We start from the raw sequence: 21,997 nt of genomic DNA on the forward strand, positions 1-21,997 counted from the left end.
TATTTTTGGAATAGTTTGTGAAGAACTGGAATTAGATCTTCTTTGAAGGTCTGATAGAACTCTACACTAAACCCATCTGGTCCTGGACTTTTTTTTTGGTTGGGAGACTATTAATGACTGCTTCTATTTCTTTAGGGGATATAAGAATGTTTAGATCATTAACCTGATCCTGATTTAACTTTGATACCTGGTATCTGTCGAGAAAGTTGTCCATTTCGTTCAGGTTTTCCAGTTTTGTTGAGTACTGCCTTTTGTAGAAGGATCTGATGGTGTTTTGGATTTCTTCAGGATCTGTTGTTATGTCTCCCTTTTCATTCCTGATTTTGTTAATTATGATGCTGTCCCTGTGCCCTCTAGTGAGTCTGGCTAAGGGTTTATCTGTCTTCTTGATTTTCACAAAGAACCAGCTCCACATTTGGTTGATTCTTTGAATAGTTCTTCTTGTTTCTACTTGGTTGATTTCACCCCTGAGTTTGATTATTTCCTGCTATCTACTTCTCTTGGGTGAATTTGCTTTCTTTTGTTCTTGAGCTTTTAGGTGTGTTGTTAAGCTGCTAGTGTGTGCTCTCTCTAGGTTCTTTTAGGAGGCACTCAGAGCTATGAGTTTTCCTCTTAGAAATGCTCTCATTGTGTCCCATAACTTTGGGTACGTTGTGGCTTCATTTTCATTAAACTCTAAAAATTCTTTATTTTCTTTCTTTATTCCTTCCTTGACCAAGTTATCATTGAGAAGAGTGTTGTTCAGTTTCCACATGAATGTTGGCTTTCTATTATTTATGTTGTTATTGAAGATCAGCCTTAGTCCATGGTGATCTGATAGGATGCATGGGACAATTTCAATATTTTTGTATATGTTGAAGCCTGTTTTGTGACCAAATATATGGTCAATTTTGGAGAAGGTACTATGAGGTGCTGAGAAGAAGGTATATCCTTTTGTTTTAGGATAAAATTTTCTGTAGATATCTGTTAGATCCATTTGTTTCATAACTTCTGTTAGTTTCACTGTGTCCCTGTTTAGTTTCTGTTTCCATGATCTGTCCATTGGTGAAAGTGGTGTGTTGAAGTCTCCCACTATTATTGTGTGGTGTGCAATGTGTGGTTTGAGCTTTACTAAAGTCTCTTTAATGAAGGTGGCTGCCCTTGCATTTGGAGCATAGATATTCAGAATTGAGAGTTCCTCTTGGAAGATTTTACCTTTGATGAGTATGAAGTGCCCCTCCTTGTCTTTTCTGATAACTTTGGGTTGGAAGTCCATTTTATTCGATATTAGAATGGCTACTCCAGCTTGTTTTGTCAGATCATTTGCTTAGAAAATTGTTTTCCAGCCTTTTTTGTTTGTTTGTTTTTTGTTTGTTTGTTTGTTTTGTTTTGTTTTCCAGCCTTTTACTCTAAGGTAGTGTGTGTCTTTTTCCCTGAGATGGGTTTCCTGTATGCAGCAAAATGTTTGGTCCTGTTTTTGTAGCCAGTCTGTTAGTCTATGTCTTTTTATTGGGGAATTGAGTCCATTGATATTAAGATATATTCAGGAAAAGTAATTGTTGCTTCCTATTATTCTTGTTGTTAGAGTTGGCATTCTGTTCTTATGGCTGTCTTCTTTTAGGTTTGTTGAAGGATTACTTTCTTGCTTTTTCTAGGATGTGGTTTCCGTCCTTGTGTTTTTTTTTTTTTTTTTTTTTCTGTTATTATGCTTTGAAGGGCTGGAATCGTGGAAAGATAATGTATGAGTTTGGTTTTGTCGTGGAATACTTTGGTTTCTCCATCTATGGTAATTGAAAGTTTGGCTGGGTATAGGAGCCTGGGCTGGCATTTGTGTTTTCTTAGTGTCTGTATAACATCTGTCCAGGATCTTCTGACTTTCATAGTCTCTGGTGAAAACTCTGGTATAATTCTGATAGGCCTGCCTCTATATGTTACTTGAACTTTTTCCCTTACTGCTTTTAATATTCTATCCTTATTTAGTGCATTTGTTGTTCTGATTATTATGTGTCTGAAGGAATGTCTTTTCTGGTCCAGTCTATTTGGAGTTATGTAGGCTTCTTGTATGTTCATGGGCATCTCTTTCTTTAGGTTTGGGAAGTTTTCTTCTATAATTTTCTTGAAGATATTTGCTGGCCCTTTAAGTTGAAAATCTTCATTCTCATCTACTCCTATTATCCATAGGTTTGGTCTTCTCATTGTGTCCTGTATTTCTTGGATGTTTTGAGTTAGGACCTTTTTGCTTTTTGCATTTTCTTTGACTGTTGTACCGATGTTCTCTATGGAATTTTCTGCACCTTAGATTCTCTTTTCTATCTCTTGTATTCTGTTGCTGATGCAATAGATCTATGGTTCCAGATTTCTTTCCTAGGGTTTCTATCTCCAGCATTGCCTCACTTTGGGTTTTCTTTATTGTGTCTACTTCCCTTTTTAGGTCTAGTATGGTTTTGTTCATTTCCATCACCTGTTTGGATGTACTTTCCTGTTTTTCTTTAAGGACTTCTACCTGTTTGGTTGTGTTTTCCTGTTTTTCTTTAAGGACTTGTTACTCTTTAGCAGTCTTCTCCTGTATTTATTTAAGTGAATTATTAAAGTCCTTCTTGATGTTCTCTACCATCATCATGAGATATGCTTTTAAATCTGGGTCTAGCTTTTCGGGTGTGTTGGGGTACCCAGGTCTGGCTGAGGTGGGAGTGTGCATTCTGATGATGGTGAGTGATCTTGGTTTCTGTTAGTAAGATTCTTACATTTGCCTTTTGCCATCTGGTAATCTCTGGAGTTAGTTGTTATAGTTGTCTCTGGTTAGAGCTTATTCCTTTAGTGATTCTGTTATCCTCTATCAGCAGACCTACAAGACTTGCTCTCTCCTGAGTTTCAGTGATTAGAGCACTCTCTGCAGGCAGATATCTGGCATTTGGACCTGCCTCCTGGCAGAAGATGAAGGCCTGAAACGGGGCTTGTCCCAGAATTTGTGTAGCTATTGTAGTCCACACTCTCACCTGTGCAGAGTAGTCTCTGCGGTATCTGGGAACCAAGATGTCTCCCCCAGATGCTGTGGCAAAGACCTCTTGGGCAGGCCAGACACCTCTCCTCTGGCAGGGAAGGTACCCAGATGTCTGGAGCCTGAAACCCGGTCTGCCCCAGAAGCTCTGTGGTGTCTGCCTGTCCCATAAGCTGTTAGCCTCTGCAGTCCACACTCTCACCTGCGCAGACTGGTCTTGGTGGAATCCAGGAACCCAAGATGGCTCCCCCAGATGCTGTGGTAAAACCCTCCAGGGTGGGGCGGACACCTCTTCTCTGGCAGGTAAGGTGCCCGGATGTCTGGAGCTGAAATGCTGTCTGCCCCAGAAGCTCTGTGGCTTCCTCCTTGGCCTTGTTCTTACTAGGCAGTTCTGCCACAGAGCCATACACCTAGGCTCATAGTGCGGGTTTTATTGTTTTTATGTTGGAGTTTGCAGAGCCACCCATTTATATGAAATTGTATAGAATTGCAGATAAAACTTCAAAATTGTGCATGCTAGTTGGGAAAGTCTCAGTCCTAAAGGAGATCCCACAGGAAGATTTTGTATTTTATTAGTATCCCCAGAAGTAGACTCCAATGATGAGTAAATGGACTTTTCAGAAAATATTCCACAGAGACAAAGTTTAGAGCTAAGATGAAAGGATGGACCATCCAGAGACTAACCCTCCTGGGAATCAATCCCATAATCAGCCACCAAACGCAGAGGCTATTGCACATGTCAGCAAGATTTTGCCGAAAGGACCCAATATAGCTTTCAAGTGTGAGGCTATGCCAGTGCCTGGCAAATACAGAAGCGGATGCTCACACTCATCTATTGGTTAGAACACAGGGCCTCTAATGGAGGAGGTAGAGAAAGTATCCAAGGAGCTGAAGGGGTCTGCAATCCTATAAGTGGAACAACAATATGAACTAACCAGTACACCCAGGTCTCTAGCTGCATATGTAGCAGAAGATGGTCTAGTCTGCCATCATTGGGAAGAGAGGCCCATTGGTATTGCAAACTTTATATGCCCCAGTACAGGGGAACACCAGGACCAAGAAGTGGGAGTGAGTGGATAGGGGAGCAAGGAGAGGGGGAGGGTATAGAGGACTTTCAGGATAGCACTTGAAATTTAAATGAAGAAAATGTCTAATAAAAAATTGAAAAGAAAATATTCCCAGAAAAAGTCCAAGTTGACGAGGACCAAATAAGAGAGTTAAGAAATAGAAGCAGGGTGAAGTAGGCTCTAATTTCAAAGATGTTCCAGCTTAGGACCAAGGAGCCAGAGGTTTGCATGTCATCCCTGTCAGTCATGGGTAAAGGCAGCTCAGACTGGGCAAGGGATGGGCTGGAAGAGGTGTGAAGACTTATTTATTTGGACAAGGTCCTTACATAGATAGAGTGGAGTCTTATGACATGGTTCCAAGTGCAGACTGATGGTGGCAAAATCCCTTCCCAGGCAAATGGACAGACAACTGTTAGAGTGAGGGGATTAGAGTACATTACTCACAGCATCCCATGGAGATCTGGATTTAGAAGTTCAGAACAGAGAAAAGGAGAAAGAACAGTGCTCACAGGAGTAGCTGATGATACCTAGGAGGCCACAGGAGTGGAGGCTGTGCCAGCCAAAAGACAAGTGTCTGACATAAATCCATTTCACATGGCTCTTGTTTCTATCTCCTTAATCCAAGCCACAGTAGCCTCTGTGCTACAAAAAAAACAAAAACAAAAACAAAACCAAAAACAAACAAACAAACAAAAAAAAAACTTACGAAGTAGCTGCCTGGCATCTGCTCTTTCCTATTTGTTCCCCTTCTCTATACAACAGTCATGGTGGTTTTTACAGATGCAGTGAAGATAAACATCAACCAACATTCTAATTAGACACTGTAATTACCCAGTACCATTAGCTCCACCCCTTGAAATTCTTCCTTTGATGCTATGCACATTGCCTCCTTTTTATGCAAAATTCTATGTACCTTGACAGACTTGCCCATCTTTCCCATTCACCCCCAACTTCTCCCCCAAAAGATCTCTTGATATAGAAATTTTGGAACTACCCAAGTGTGGATATGATACTGTCCTTTCATTCCCTATGTAAAACTTGTCAAGGCCTCCAATCATAATGGGAATGCAGTCAAGACTCTGTCATGTGACTCATGAGCTTCATCTCAGATGACTTCTGTTCCTCCAATGACCTTTATTCCCTTCTGCCAAAGTGTCTGGTTAAGGTTTGAATATCAGATGTCTTCTGAAGGTTCCCCTCAGTGATGAACTTATTAACAAATGATTGGCACATAATGGCACTAAATGTATCAATGGACAAAATTATTCATAATAGGCTACCAGATATTGTAGACACAGCAGAACTAGGTTACTAGAGACCTGCCTTTGAAGGGCATATCTTGTGAGTATCTGACTTTCTTTCTCTGTCTCTGTCTGACTGTCTCTGTCTCTTTCTCTTTCTGTCTCTTGGTCTCTTTCTGTGCCTCTGTCTCTCTCTGTCTCTCTCTGTCTCTCTGTCTCTCTGTCTCTCTCTGTCTGTGTGTGTGTGTGTGTGTGTGTGTGTGTATGTACTCATTCCCTTCCTTCTCTCCTTTCCTCCCTCATGCTTCTATCTGGCTGTATTCATTTATTATACTAAATGTTCCCTACCACAATGTTCTACTTTACCATGCCCAATCCCAGAAGCAACAGACACAAGTGATCCTGGCTACATTTTTAAAGTAAAAACAAAATTATATCTATCCGTCAACATTGATACAATTTAAAGTTTTAATATACAGTAAAAAACAAACAAGTTGCTCAGTGTTTTCAGATCCTGGCACATTACTCTATGAAATTCAGAAATAATGAATCAGCATTCCATGTATTTTCAGAGTTTCAACATTATGATAGTTTGAGCCTCCTTGTGACAATCTTCACTTCCACTAACTTGCAAAACTAAATTCTTGTTTAAAGAGCAAAACACACTGATCATATTTCCAAAGAATCACATCCTACAACAGTAGTCAGTGAAAAATATAATTTAAAATGAAGGTCTTCCAGTAAGGTAACACATGCTCATGAAATCACATGTACACTCTTCCATTTAAGTTCCATTTAAGGACTTATTTTTTTGTGTGTGTCTGTACCTATACCTATACCTATAACTATAACTATATCTATACCTGTATCTATACATATAAATGCAATATATTATTATGCTATAACAATAACATAAATTATTATTGCATTCATATATGGATACAATCAATATCAGTGAAAAAAAGAGGCCATGAATTTGAAGAGCTGGAGAGGTTATATGGGAAAGAAGGTTTGGAGTAAGGAAAGGATAGGTGAGAATCGTAGTTAAATTGTAATCTCAAAATAAAAAGAAAATGCATAGCCCTTGAGAAAACATGCAAAGGACTTACATAAGACATCCTATATACATGAACTCATTAGTAAACATCTCACCTCTCCGCTTTGCATTATTCTTTCTTTTCCTTTCTAAAAGTTACAATATACTACTATACTTATCCATACATTCCTTTACTTGTATACATGTGTCCATGATAGGCTAAGAAGGCGATATTTTGGTGTGCTTCCTTCTGAGATTGGCTGATCTTGCTAAATAGTATATATTATAAGCACCTAATTTCCTATGAATTTTGTGACTTCATTTTTCCTTAGAGATGAATAGGAGTGTATTTTGTATATGCAAGAGCTTTTTATTATTCAATCATCTGCTGATGGACAACTAGTTTGGTTCCAATTCTTTGCCATAGTGAATAGAGCAACAGTAAGAATGCAGGTGTGACTATCTCTGTGGTAGGGAATGAAGCAAAGTAGCACAGGGAATTAATGAAACTATTTTTACAGGAACTATTTTACAAAACTATTTTATAGAAGAGAGAACATTGGATAATATCAGCAATCTAATTAAGAAGTGATTTACCAAAGGGTTTTACTGCACAGTGTAGGGTATAAAATGCTTAAAGCACCTCTGTAGTTTTGTTGGTTCTTCAAACTGCCTCCTACAAAAGTTCTCAATACATAATGTGACTGCAAAGCATTGACCATTCACATTATTTGGTCTCATTTGTTTATCGCCTAATGAAAACTCTGTCAGCTCTATTGTATATACTGTATAGAGCATCTTATCAAAAAGCAGTATGCCCAGAGGATAGGTGTCCACCCGGCCTGGGAGGGCTTTGCCTCAGCATCTGCGGGAGACATTTTGGTTCCAGGACTCCGCCAAAAGAAGTCTGCACAGGTGAGAATGTGGACTACAGAAGCTAACAGCTTCTGGGACAGGCGGGAGCCACAGAGCTTCTGAGGCAGCCACCATTTTGGGCTCCAGACATCCGGGCACCTTCCCTGCCAGAGGATAGGTGTCCGCCCGGCCCAGGAGGGCTTTGCAGGAGCACCTGTGGGAGCCATTTTGGTTCCCCAATCCCTCTGACACTAGTCTGTACAGGTAAGAGTATGGACTACAGAAGCTAACAGCTTCTTGGACAAGTCCTGTTTTAGGCCTTCATCTTCAGCCAGGAGGGAGGTGCGAATGCCAGATATCTGTGCACCTTCCCTGTAAGAGGAGAGCTTGCCTGCAGAGAGTGCTCTGACCACTGAAACTCAGAGGAGAGAGCTAGTCTCCCATGTCTGCTGATGGAGGATAACAGAATCACTTGAGGAATAATCTCTAACCAGAGACAACTATAACAATTGACTCCAGAGATTAACAGATGGCGAAAGGTAAATGTAAGAATCTTACTAACAGAAACCAAGACCACTCATCATCATCAGAACCCAGCACTCCCACCTTGCCCAATCCAGATCACCCCAACAAACCCGAAAAGCTAGACCCAGATTTAAAAGCATATCTCATGATGGTGGTAGAGGACATCGAGAAGGACAAGTGAGGCAACACTGGAGATAGAAACCCTAGGAAAGAAATCTGGAACAATAGATGCCAGCATCAGCAAGAGAATACAAGAGATGGAAGAGAGAATCTCAGGTGTAGAAGATTCCATAGAGAACATCGGTACAACAATCAAAGAAAATGGAAAATGAAAAAAGATCCTAATTCAAAACATTCAGGAAATCCAGGACACGATGAGAAGACCAAACCTACGGATAATAGGAGTAGATGAGAATGAAGATTTTCAACTTAAAGGGCCAGCAAATATCTTCAAGAAAATTATAGAAGAAAACTTCCCAAACCTAAAGAAAGAGATGCCCATGAACATACAAGAAGCTTACATAACTCCAAATAGACTGGACCAGAAAAGACATTCCTTCAGACACATAATAATCAGAACAACAAATGCACTAAATAAAGATAGAATATTAAAAGCAGTAAGGGAAAAAGGTCAAGTAACATATGAAGGCAAGCCTATAAGAATTACACAAGATTTTTCACCAAAGACTATGAAAGTCAGAAGATCCTGGACAGATGTTATACAGACACTAAGAGAACACAAATTCCAGCCCAGGCTACTATACCAAGCCAAATTTCAATTACCTTAGATGGAGAAATGAAAGTATTCCACAACATAACCAAATTCACACATTATCTTTCCACGAATCCCACCCTTCAAAGGATAATAACAGAAAAAAAAAACAATACAAGGATGGAAACCATGTCCTAGAAAAAGCAAGAAGGTAATCCCTCAACAAACCTAAAAGAAGACAGCCACAAGCACAGAATGCCAACTTTAACAATAAAAATAATAGGAAGCAACAATTACTTTTCCTTAATATCTCTTAATATCAATGGACTCAACTCCCCAACAAATAGACATAGACTAACAGACTGGCTACACAAACAGGACCAAATATTTTGCTCCTTACAGGAAACTCATCTCAGGGAAAAAGATAGACACTACCTCAGCATGAAAGGCTGGAACACAATTTTCTAAGCAAATTATATGAAGAAACAAGCTGGAGTTGCCATTCTAATATCTAATATAATCGACTTCCAAACCAAAGTTATCAGAAGAGACAAGAAGGGGCACTTCATACTCATCAAAGTTAAAATCTTCCAAGAGGAACTTTCAATTCTGAATATATATGCTCCAAATAGAAGGGCAGCCACATTCATAAAAGAAACTTTAGTAAAGCTCAAAGCACACATTGTACCTCACACAATAATAGTGGGAGACTTCAACACACCACTTTCACCAATGGTCAGATCATGGAAACAGAAACTAAACAGGGACACAGTGAAACTAACAGAAGTTATGAAATAAATGGATCTAACAGATATCTACAGAACATTTTATCCTAAAACAAAAGGATATACCTTCTTCTCAGCACCTCATGGTACCTTCTCCAAAACTGACCACATAATTAGTCACAAAACAAGCCTCAACATATACAAAAATATTGAAATTGTCCCATGCATCCTATCAGATCACCATGGACTAAGCTGATCTTCAATAACAACATAAATAATAGAAAGCCAACATTCACGTGGAAACTGAACAACACTCTTTTCAATGATACCTTGGTCAAGGAAGAAATAAAGAAAGAAATTAAGGACTTTTTGGAGTTTAATGAAAATGAAGCCACAACATACTGAAACTTATGGGACACAATGAAAGCATTAATAAGAGGGCCTCCTAAAAGAAACTAGAGAGCACACACTAGCAGCTTGACAACACACCGAAAAGCTCTAGAAAAAAAGGAAGCAAATTCACCCAAGAGGAGTAGACAGCAGGAAATAATCAAACTCAGGGGCGAAATCAACCAAGTGGAAACAAGAACTATTCAAAGAATCAACCAAAGAGGAGCTGGTTCTTTGAGAAAATCAACAAGACAGATAAACCCTTAGCCAGACTCACTAGAGGGTACAGGGAAAGCATCCTAATTACCAAAATAAGGAATGAAAAGGAGACATAACAACAGATCCTGAAGATATCCAAAGCACCATCAGATCCTTCTACAAAAGGCTATACTCTACAAAACTGGAGAACCTGGATGAATCGGACAAGTTTCTAGACAGATACCAGATAACAAAGTTAAATCAAGATCAGTTTAATGATCTAAACAGTCCTATATCCCCTAAAGAAATAGAAGCAGACATTAATAGTCTCCCAACAAGAAAAGAAAAAAAAAGCCCAGGACCAGATGGGTTTAGTGCAGAGTTCTATCAGACCTTCAAAGAAGATCTAATTCCAGTTCTTCACAAACTATTCCACGAAATAGAAACAGAAGATACTCTACCCAGCTCATTCTATGAAGTCAAAATTACTCTGATACCTAAACCATAAAAAGACCCAACAAAGATATAGAACTTCAGACCAATTTTGCTTATGGATATAGATGCAAAAATCCTCAATAAAGTTCTTGCTAACCGAATCCAAGAACACATCAAAACAATCATCCATCATGACCAAGTAGGTTTCATCCCAGGGATGCAGGGATGGTTCAATATATGGAAATCCATAAACATAATCCAGTATATAAACAAACGCAAAGACAAAAACCACATGATCATCTTGTTAGATGCAGAGAAAGCATTGAAAAAATCTAACACTCATTCATGATAAAAGTCTTGGAAAGATCAGTAATTCAAGGTCCATACCTAAACATGATAAAAGCAATCTACAGCAAACCAGTAGCCAACATCAAAGTAAATGGTGAGAAGCTGGAAGCAATCCCACTAAAATCAGGGACTTGACAAGGCTGCCCACTTTTTCCCTACCTTTTCAACATTGTACTTGAAGTCCTAGCCAGAGCAATTCGACAACAAAAGGAGATCAAGGGGATACAAATTGGAAAGGAAGAAGTCAAAATATCACTTTTTGCATATGATATGATAGTATAAATAAGTCATCCTAAAAACTCCACCAGAGAACTCCTAAACCTGATAAACAGCTTCAATGAAGTAGCTGGATATAAAATTAACTCAAACAAGTCAATGGCCTTTCTCTACACAAAGGATAAACAGGCTGAGAAAGAAATTAGGGAAACAACACCCTTCTCAATAGTCACAAATAATATAAAATACCTTGGCGTGACTCTAACTAAGGAAGTGAAAGATCTGTATGATAAGAACTTCAAGTCTCTGAAGAAAGAAATTTAATAAGATCTCAGAAGATGAAAAGATCTCCCATGCTCATGGATTGGAAGGATCAACATTGTAAAAATGGCTATCTTGCCAAAAGCAATCCACAGATTCAATACAATCCCCATCAAAATTCCAACTCAATTCTTCAACGAATTAGAAAGTGCAGTCTGCAAATTCATCTGAAACAACAAAAAACCTAGGATAGTAAAAACTCTTCTCAAGGATAAAAGAACCTCTGGTGGAATCATAATGCCTGACCTAAAGCTGTACTACAGAGCAAATGTAATAAAAACTGCATGGTACTGGTATAGGGACAGACAAATAGACCAATGGAATAGAATTGAAGACCCAGAAATGAACCCACACACAAAGGCCACTTGATCTTTGACAAGGGAGCTCAAACTATCCAGTGGAAAAGAGACAGCATTTTCAACACATGGTGCTGGCACAACTGGTGGTTATCATGTAGAAAAATGCAAATTGATCCATTCCTATTTCCTTGTACTAAGGTCAAATCCAAGTGGTTTATGGAACTCCACATAAAACCAGAGACACTGAAACTTATAGAGGAGAAATTAGGGAAAAGCCTCGAAGATATGGGTACAGGGGGAAAATTCCTGAATAGACCAGCAATGGCTTGTGCTGTAAGATCGAGAATCGACAAATGGGACTTCATAAAATTGCAAAGCTTCTGCAAGGCAAGTGACACTGTCAATAAGACAAAAAGACCACCAACAGATTGGGAAAGGATCTTTACCTATCCTAAATCAGATAGGGGACTAATATCCAATATATATAAAGAACTCAAGAAGGTGGACTCCAGTAAATCAAATAGCCCCATTAAAAAATGGGGCTCAGAGCTAAACACAAAATTCTCATCTGAGGAATACCGAATGGAGCTACTGAAAAAAATGTTCAGCATACTTAATCATCAGGGAAATGCAAATGAAATCAACCCTGAGATTCCACCTCACACCAGTCAGAATGTCTAAGATCAAAAATTTAGATGACAGCAGATGCTGGCTAGGATATGGAGAAAGAGGAACACTCCTCCATTTTTTGTGGGATTGCAAGCTTGTACAACCACTCTGGAAATCAGTCTGTCGGTTCCTCAGAAAATTGGACATTGTACTACAGGAGGATACTGAAATACCTCTCCTGGGCATATATCCAGAAGTTGTTCCAACTGGTAAGAAGGACACATGCTCCACTATGTTCATAGCAGCCTTATTTAAAATAGCCAGAAGCTGAATGAACCCAGATGCCCCTCATCAGAGGAATGGATACAGAAAATGTGGTACATTTACACAATGGAGTACTACTCAGCTATTAAAAATAATGAATTTATGAAATTCCTAGCAAATGGATGGACTTGGAGGGCATCATCCTGAGTGAGGTTACCCAATCACAAAGGAACTCACACTATATATACTCACTGATAAGTGGATATTAGCCCAGAAACTTAGAATACCCAAGATATAAGATAAAATTTGCTAAAAGCATGAAACTGAAGAAGAACAAAGACCAAAATGTGGACACTTTGCTCCTTCTCAGAATTGGGAACAAAACACCCATGGAAGGAGTTACAGAGACAAAGTTTGGAGCTGAGATGAAAGGATGGACCATCTAGAGACTGCCATATCCCGGGATCCATCCCATAATCAGGTTCTTTTTTTTTTTTTTTTTTTTTTTTTTTTGGTTTTTTGAGACAGGGTTTCTCTGTGTAGCCCTGGCTGTCCTGGAACTCACTTTGTAGACTAGGCTGGCCTCGAACTCAGAAATCCGCCTGCCTCTGCCTCCCGAGTGCTGGGATTAAAGGCGTGCGCCACCACGCCCGGCTGTATAATCAGGTTCTAAACACTGACACCATTGCATACACTAGCAAGATTTTGCTGAAAGGACCCAGATATAGCTGTCTCTTGTGAGACTATGCCGGGACCTAGCAAACATAGAAGTGGATGCTCTCAGTCAGCTATTGGATGGATCACAGGGCTCGCAATGGAGGAGCTAGAAAAAGTACCCAAGGAGCTGAAGGGATCTGCAATCCTATAGGTGGAACAACAATATGAACTAACCAGTAACCCCCCACCCCCCACCCCGAGCTTGTATCTCTAGCTGCATATGAATCAGAAGATGGCCTAGTTGGCCATCAGTGGAAAGAGAGTAACATTGGTCGTGCAAACTTTATATGCCTCAGTACAGGGGAATGCCAGGGCCAAAGAGTGAGAGTGGGAGGGTGGGGGAGTGGGTGGGGAAGCATGTCGGGGACTTTTGGGACAGCATTGGAAATTTAAATGAAATAAATACCCAATAAAAAAATGAAAAAGAAAAGAAAAGAAAGCAGTATGCCCACATGGAATTATATATAGGTGGGGTCGTTTTTGATCCTTAGATCTTCTTTTTAGAATCTTTATTAACCAACTCCATGAAACATCACAACACAGAGAATAATACTCACATTCTAACCAAGAAAATAAAGCAGGTATATATTTGTCATGTAGAACTGGCTGATCCTATATGCCAGTGTCTGGTTCTACGGAGAAAAAGCTGCCACAGAGACATAGCCATAAACTTTTTCACAGAGTAAGTCTTGCCACTCCTCAGAGAGTGGCAAGAATCATGCCAGTGTGATTCATCTTCCAGGAAGGAAGAGGGAAGTACACTGGAAAACCACAACCCACACCACAGAGATGACTTGGCCCCAGACTGCAATAGACCTTGGGGCTGTCCAAGTGCAGAGTAGGGGCTGTAAGCTGAGTAAGAACTGTGTCACCAGCTTTCAGATGGGCGCAGCTGAAGGGAGCCTTGACAATTATCCCGGCTAACTTATTCCACTATTTTGTCCCATCAGATGTAAACTATTACAGAGTTACAAAGGACAGTCAGTTTCTTCCCCCCACCCCATTCACTCCCAAATCTAGGAGGAGCAATAGTTATTTTAATTGGCCTTAATTAAGGCACAGAGAGTTGATGCCAAGTTTTTTCCTTCCTGTTTTGAAGATAATAGCACTAGCTCATTTGTAGTTGGCAACTACAACTTTTTTTAAAAGCTAGGTGGGAATCCAGACCTTCTTCTGTTCACATATTCTAGATAGCAAATCTCACTGCTCAAGACCTTGATCGTGCTTTTGCAGGTTAGATAATTCTACTAAAATAATTTCAATATCAAAACATTTCCAAGAGATTTTTCCAATCTTCCCCTACTCTTCCATTGTTTCTCTATTCAGAAAAATCAAGAGGAGGCCTCAGATGTAACTGCAGAAGTTTCCAATTATATATGCTTACCTTTTTATGATTGGAAAATAATTGTGAGTGAGTTATTCCATTTCCTAAGAACTGCTGGTATTTTGCAAATACTATATGGTATGTGTCAAATCCTACATGAAGGGAATTAGGAATTGCAATCATATATAGACATCTTAAAAGGGTTAGCTAAGATTGCCTCCTCATTTTGCTATCTGAACCATGATTCATTCATTTTAGAGTAATTTAAAAAGGGGGCAGGTGATTTTGTGCCCATATAAGGTGATAACTGATAGAATGCTTATTTCTAAATGTCTTGAGTTGAATAATAATTTCATTTGGAAGAAAATTCCAAGGTGTGAAGAAAAGAAAATATAGCTGTGCTTTTAGTCATGAGGAATTGAGGAAAAATGGTACTTGTGACTAGTAGAATAATGGCTTCTCCTATAAAAAGTATCCATGTCTTAATCTCCTGAACCTGTAAAAATGTTATGTCACTTGATAAATGGGAATTAGGGATGCATATAGAATTAGGGTTGTTAGTCATCTGATCTTAAAATAGGGAGATTATCCTGGGATGTCTGGTGTAAGATACATTAAACCTAGATGTTGCCTTACTTTTCCTTAAGAAGACAAGAACAAATATGTGTTCATCCCAAATTAAAAAAACAAAAAACAAAAAACAAACAAACAAACAAAACAAAAAACAAAAAACAAAAAACAAAAAACAAAAAACTATTCCACGCAAGTAGAACCCAGTGAAACAATGAGTTTCTTGGTGGAGGGAAGGGAAACTAGTTTTTATGTTATTATGAGTAAGCCTGTATATTTGAATGGGTATAATTGAATCAAAACAGCAACATCACCAAATAGTCCCACATCATCATCGGTAACAACCTCACACCTCACGGAAGCTCTACCAGGGAGTCCTGCTTTCAACTAACCTACTTCCTATATAATATATCGCTGATGCCATTCCTTGACCACCTATAGCTGGGAAGCAGGTAAAAGAGGTAATGTGGAATCTCACGTAAGAATCTGATAACGTCTATCCCACTTCCTACTATGTAGTATTAACAGTACTATTACCGTTGATAGACCTAGCTGCCATTGCCATGACTATTAGGCAAAGGTTATCTCTGCTCTGTCATGGACATCCGGTGCTTGGAGAAAAGAGCTATATTACAACACTAGGTAATCTCCACAAAGGTCACTCCATGCACAAAAGGAAGACACAGAGGAGAGTCAGAGGTGACTATGGAAGAGAGAAGAGTGAAGTTATTTATGAGGAACCTGAGCTGCTGTTAGCTTCAAATGTGGAGAAAAGGGGTTATGTACTGCAAACACTGGCAACCTTCATAAGACAGAAAAGGAGAGGACCCATTCTCCCCTAGAACCGACAGAAAGAACAATGGCCTTTGTGGATTTAGATTTCAGTCTAGTGGACCTTGACTAGTGAAATTGTGTCACACGTTTGCTCTTACTCTAACACTCTCAAGTCACAAATTGGAGTTTTTAAGATACCTAGGTTTAGGTTTAATTTATGACATCAGCAAAGAGAAAAAAAGATTAAAAGACTTTGTCCCAATTTTGGTCTACGATAGGCCTTTGCCAGTGAGTGAACTGAGCACACATGGGACAAGGTATGTCTGGGGCTAGAAAAGCAGACAGGGAGATTACAGATGCATCTGAAACCTGCAGTAAAATCTGGAGATTCAAGAACCCTATTTATAAGTCACCTTACATCATCAGTGGACAGCTAAACTGTGCTAAGAAAAGCAGCAGATGTGTGAGAATTCCTGTGTGTTGCTAATTCATACCTTTCTTTTCAATGTAGAATCAATGTGCAGCATACTGGAACACAGTTCAGTAGAAAGTCCTCAGTATGCTTGAGGACCTTGGCTCAATCTCCAGCACATTAACATATGAGATCAAAATCATTTGAACTGCAGTATTCACCTTCTTAAGAAGATGCACAGATCCACAGCCAAACATTAGGCAGAGCCACGGGAACCCTATAGAATATGGGGGGATTGTAGGAGCCAGAGGGATGAGGACGCCATGAGAACAGGGCCCACAGAATCAACTAATTAGGCCTCATAGGAGCTCACAGAGACTGAAGCAACAAACACAGAGCCTGTATGGTTCTGTTCTTTGCATGTATGTAATGATTGTTAGCTTGGTTTCTTGTGAGACTCTTAATAGGGTTAATGGGGATGTTTTGGATCTTTTACCCACTCTTTAGGACCCTTTTCCTCCTATTGCAGTGTTGCCTCATCCAGCTTTGACATGAGGGTATGTGCCTAGTTGTATTGTATATTGTTCTGCCATGTTCAGTTGCTATCCCTGGGGGGAGGGTTGCTGCTTTTTAACAGAGAAATGGAGTAGTACATAGCAGATCTGGGGGAAAGGAGAAGTGTGGAGAGGAGCTGAGAGGAGTAGAGGGAGGTAAAATTGTGGTTGAGATGTAATATATGAGAGAAGAATAGAAAAAGAATTATATAAGAATGTTATATAATGTATAACAAACGTAAGTCAGTATCAGTGAGGAATATCTGTTATGTGGGATACAAGAGATAGATGCACCCTCCCATTTGTTTTTCCTTTATTCCACCCTAATAGAATTTTTAGACTGTATAAAGCTATTCAGCCACTCTTGCTTAGAGCTGTGGCCATATGATTCAGCTCTGGCCAACAGCATAGGAATTGAAATGATGAGTAGAATCTTTTAAGGAGAAAAGTTAGAGCAGTTGCTTTTCTTACTTTCCACAGGCTGGAGTAAGGATGTGGTATGAGTTGTTTTGGACTCTGTAACGAGGGCACTAGCCTGGGCATGGTGAGATAGTGCAACACAGTCTGAGACAATCCCACATAGACTCATGTTTTTGTGATAGAGGGATAAATTTGTTTTGGGTTATTCCCACTATAATTAAATATCCCCATTTTGATGCACAACAAATTTACTATCTGAAAGTATGTTGAGCTGGACTTTTTCAAGTCAAAATAATGAAATAAAAATAAAGCCCTGTCAACTGTCTCAGCTACTTAGTTACTATGACCAGGGCAGCTTATAAAAGAAAGCATTGAACTGGAGGCTTGCTTATAGTTTCAGAGACTTAGTCCATGACCTGAATCATGATGGGGAACATTATAGCAGGCTGGGAGGCATGGCGCTAGAGCAGTATCTAAGAGCATACATCCTGATCTACATGCAGGAGATCATCTGAAAAGGCAAAACTGGGCCAGGTATAGGCTTTAGAAAATTCAAAGCCCACTTCCAACTTCTCTAACAAGGTTATACCTTTTAATCCTTCCTAAACAGTCTACCAACTGGGAAGCAGACATCCAAATATAAGTTTATGAAGACATTCTCATTCAAACAATCAAAGCCAACTTTGCCCTAAAGATGACAGGCTAGATTAGTTTTGATTGTTAAATTAATAGTATTTTAAATCACCTTGGAGACCTCCAGGAATGCTAAGGAATGTGTTTCTGAAAAGGTTTACCTGAGATGGGAAGACTAATCTGCAATATGGGCATCTCATGGACTGAATCAAAAGACAGAAGTAAGCCATGAACCAGTGTTCATCTCTGTTTCTTGACTGTGGATGTAATATGACCTCTGGCTCCTAGCCTTACTGCTAGTTTCACTCTCACCACAGTCTCTCCACCATGATGGACTTTATGTACCCTCACATGCCAGGTATTTTGTTACTTATACACCTGACAGTAGCTTTTCTTCACCGTATTCTTTGTTTGTCAGTAGCACACGTGTAACTAACTACCTTGCAGTTGTGTGGGTGACAAATCCAACACTGCTTTTGCTGGACTAGAATTAAGATGTTGGCAGACACAAAATGGACTCCATGTTTTTCTATGCTTTTTTGTTTTGTTTTGTTTTGTTTAGCTTTATTTTGGTAGTTTTTGTCTTATTGGTTTTCTGTTTTTTTTTTTTTTAAATAGTTAGTTTGTCTGATTTGATTGTTACTGTTGTTTCTCCTGAGTATTTTCTATCCTGCAAAGATTCTATTTATGTTTGTACATATATTTTAATACATTGACTTCCTACCCTTTTCCAAGGTGAGGCCTAGGAGTTATGGCATCCTCATAGCAACTCAGCAAAAGTAACACCTGGGCTTCACCTTTTATCTCTATAAAAGAAACATAGAGTCCTTGAAGAAAGGAGTATGGGACAGAGATGTGACAGAGAAAGTTCAAGGTGAGCAGCCTGGACCAGCTCATTGAACAAGAAAGTCAGCAAATGCTCAAAGGAAGATAAAGGGTTTTCAAGGGGATATAGGAGCAATCTTGAGCACTAATCAAAAACAATCTAATTTAAAATTAAACAATGATAATAAAGGATTGTAACCAACAGCATAAAATTTGAACCCTTGAGTCTATAGCAATCTAAATGTATAAGTAGGTAAATCCCAGACAAAAGAAATATCCTTCATGCAATAGGTCACAAGTAGAATTATAATGAGTGATAGAAATAGAAATCACCATTTGGCATCACAATAGAAATAATCGATTTAAACAACAGTCATCAATGGATGACTAGAACCAGTCAGTGGCATCCCATTCACACAATGCATGGTACAATACTTTATCATGACCCATGTAGAAATAAAGTAGCATGCACACCCATTATTGCTCTTGAAAAGTAGAATCCAGATTCTATTGATTTTTCTAGCTTTGTGGAAGTGCCCAGGTGGACTGTGAAGTTCAAGAATCTAATAACAGAGGTGGGCACACATGTACTCATGAGATGGAGATAATAGAATAAGCACAAGTTTGAGTTCAGCCTACGCTGACTGTAGGGTGATAATGTCTCAAAAATTAAAAATAAAAAAAGAAAGGAAGAAAGAAAGAAAGGAAGGAAGGAAGGAAGGAAGGAATAAAGAAAGAAAGAAGAGAAAAGAAAGGAAAGGAAAAGACAAGACAAGACATAAAAGAAAAAGAAAGAAAATTAACTTAGCATCCAAGATCTAAGACATAGGAAGTATTTATGGAATGTAGCACACACTAGACAGTGATAATCGGGTATTGTTGTCTGTTATTTAAATTCTATTGTTTTAATAGAAAGTAATTGTACACATCTATGGGGTACAATTTGATGTATTGTTATTCTGATATTGTTTGGATGATTATGAATGGTAAATTGAATGAATCTACCATGTCACTTACCAGTTTTTATGACATGTTTGAAATTTACTCTGAAACTATATTTGGTAACAATAGCTACTTGGTCCAGCAGTAGTCCTCAAGACATATTTGTCCTATCTTACTGAAACTTTGTACCCTTTAACCAACAGCTCCCATTCCTCTTCCTCCTACCTGCAGCCTCTGGCAACCAGCAGTCTAGTCTTCCCTGCTGTCAATTCAGTGTTTTCAGATTGAATGTATGAGTGAAATTATGCAGTATTTTTCTTTTCTGTACCTGGCTTATTTCATTTAGCATAAAGTTCTTTGCAGTTATCTGTGTTTTCACAAATGACAGAATATTCTTATCTTTTAAAGACTGAATAATATTTCATTGAGAATACCTATTTTCTTTTCATTCATTAGTTGGTGGATCTCTAGGTAGATACATATCTGGCTATTGTGAATCATAGTGCAGTAAGCATGGATGTGCATGAATCTCTGTGGTATGCTGTGTTTAATTCCTTAATTACTGAAGAATAGTATAGTTTTCTAAGTATATTTTTCATATATTCCTTCTCCTAATTTCCAGTGTACCAGGGTTTTTATTTTTTTGTAAATCTTTACCATTCCTTCATTTCATTTTTTTAAAATACTAACCTTTAAACCTGACCCTAGTGATTAGTGATATCAAACATTTCTTCATGACCCTGCTGGCTGTGGCAGAAAAATACCTGTTTATACCCATTCTCTTTTATTAGTGAGTTGAATTTCTTATCTATTTGGATATTAACCATTTATCAGATTTTTACCTTGGAAAAAATTTTCTTCTAACCTGTAGACTGTCATTTCCTTCCATTTCTTCTACTCCACAGAAGCTGTTTAGATTGATGCAATCCTATTTGTCTTTTTCTGATTTTCTTTCTTTTTCATGTGAGGACATATGTCAAAATGTCATGGAGCTTCCTAATTAATTTTCCAATAGCAGTTTTATACTTTTAGGTCGTAATTCCTATCTTCCATATATTTTGAGCCAACTTTTGTATATGGCATCAGATAAAGGTTCAATTTCCTTCTCCTTTGTATGAATCCCAGTTTTCACCTCATCATTTATTAAAGAGCCTGCTCTTTCTTCATTGTATATTTCTGTTGGTTAATTGACTAGAGTCATCTGAATAAAAGGAATCTCAGTTGAGAAAATGGACCCTGAGCTAGGAAGATGGCTCAGCCTTAATGGCTAGACTCACAACCTAAAATATAAGAGAGAAAATATCTCTAGATTGATCCATAGACAAGTGTGTGGAACATTTTCTTGATTTATTATTGATGTGATGGGGCTCAGCCTACTGTGAGCAGTACCATGCCTGGTCAGATGATCCTGGGTTTCAAAAGATAGCAGGCTGAGAAAACCATGAAGAACAAGCTAGTAAGCAGCATTTCTTAATGGTCTCTGCTTCAGTTCTTGGCTTCCAGTTCTTGCTTTGAGTTCCTGCTCAGGCTTCCCATCTTACAGTGGGAGCTGTAAGATAAAATAAACACTTTTATCCTGTATTGGCTTGTTTGTTTTGGGGGATAACTGTACTCAGATTTCACAAATTCCACATAAGAATGTGATACAGTCCATATTACCTCTCTAGACTTGTTTATCCTACATATTTGCTACTTTCTATCCTCTGATCTAGATATCATTTCCTCTCTTCTCTTGACCTTTACCCCTATAACTTCTATTTTGTTTTCTGTATACTTGAAATTTTCTGGGTTTTTTTCTCATTACACCTGTTGTGTATAGCCCTGAAGCTAATTATATTTGATATTAATTCCGTTCTCCTGTGAGTGGCTGTGAACAAGGAATGAGTCATCTAAGGGGTCTCATAGATGTGGAAGATGGTAGTTTAGCCATAGATCTGCCCAATCTAGGTGCACAGCATGTAATCATATTAACTGAGTTATGTTTTCATTGCAGGGGCATATTTGGGTGGAGATTTATCGCAACATACACCTATAAATGAGATCATATAATATTTTTGTTAAGTATCTGGTTGTTTATATTTCTGTATTCAACCATACCAGGACACAATATTCAATCATAAAAACAATGGCACCTTATCAGATTCTTGTTATTTTAACTAGAGTAGATCAGCAATATATTTTGATATCAAGAATACTAGTTCCTCCAGGTTTTATCTGTTTTTAACCATAAGTGTTTAGATTGTCTGGATTTTTGGTTTTTTTGGCCTTGCTTTTTGTGATTATAAACAAATTTAAGAACTATGTTTTTCTGTTTGAAAAACTGACATTGGAATTTTGATATATATACTGAAACTATAGATGACTTTCTGTAGCATTGGTGTTTCAGCAATATCATTCTTCCTATCTGCCTAGTGCAGGAGACCTGTATATTTGTATTTTATTCCATTTCTCTCACTTGTGTTAAATATAACTTTATAAACCTTTTACATCCTTAGTTAAATATATACATATCTTATTTGGTTTTGGTTGTTATTTAAATGGGTTTATTTTCTAAGTATTATATTTGAAATAGTTCATTATTTATGTATTGGAACACAGTTGATTTCTT

At 38.4% G+C, this 21,997-nt stretch overlaps 1 protein-coding gene across 6 annotated transcripts in view; it reads left to right on the forward strand.

The window, feature by feature from the left end:
• Ndp (norrin cystine knot growth factor NDP) overlaps positions 1 to 21,997 on the forward strand; it is a 136,549-nt gene that overhangs the window by 43,593 nt on the left and 70,959 nt on the right. The window lies entirely within an intron of this gene.

This window comes from Mus caroli, unplaced genomic scaffold (genome assembly GCF_978045245.1).
Source record: "Mus caroli unplaced genomic scaffold, Mus_caroli_1 scaffold_5, whole genome shotgun sequence".
NCBI lineage: Eukaryota > Metazoa > Chordata > Mammalia > Rodentia > Muridae > Mus > Mus caroli.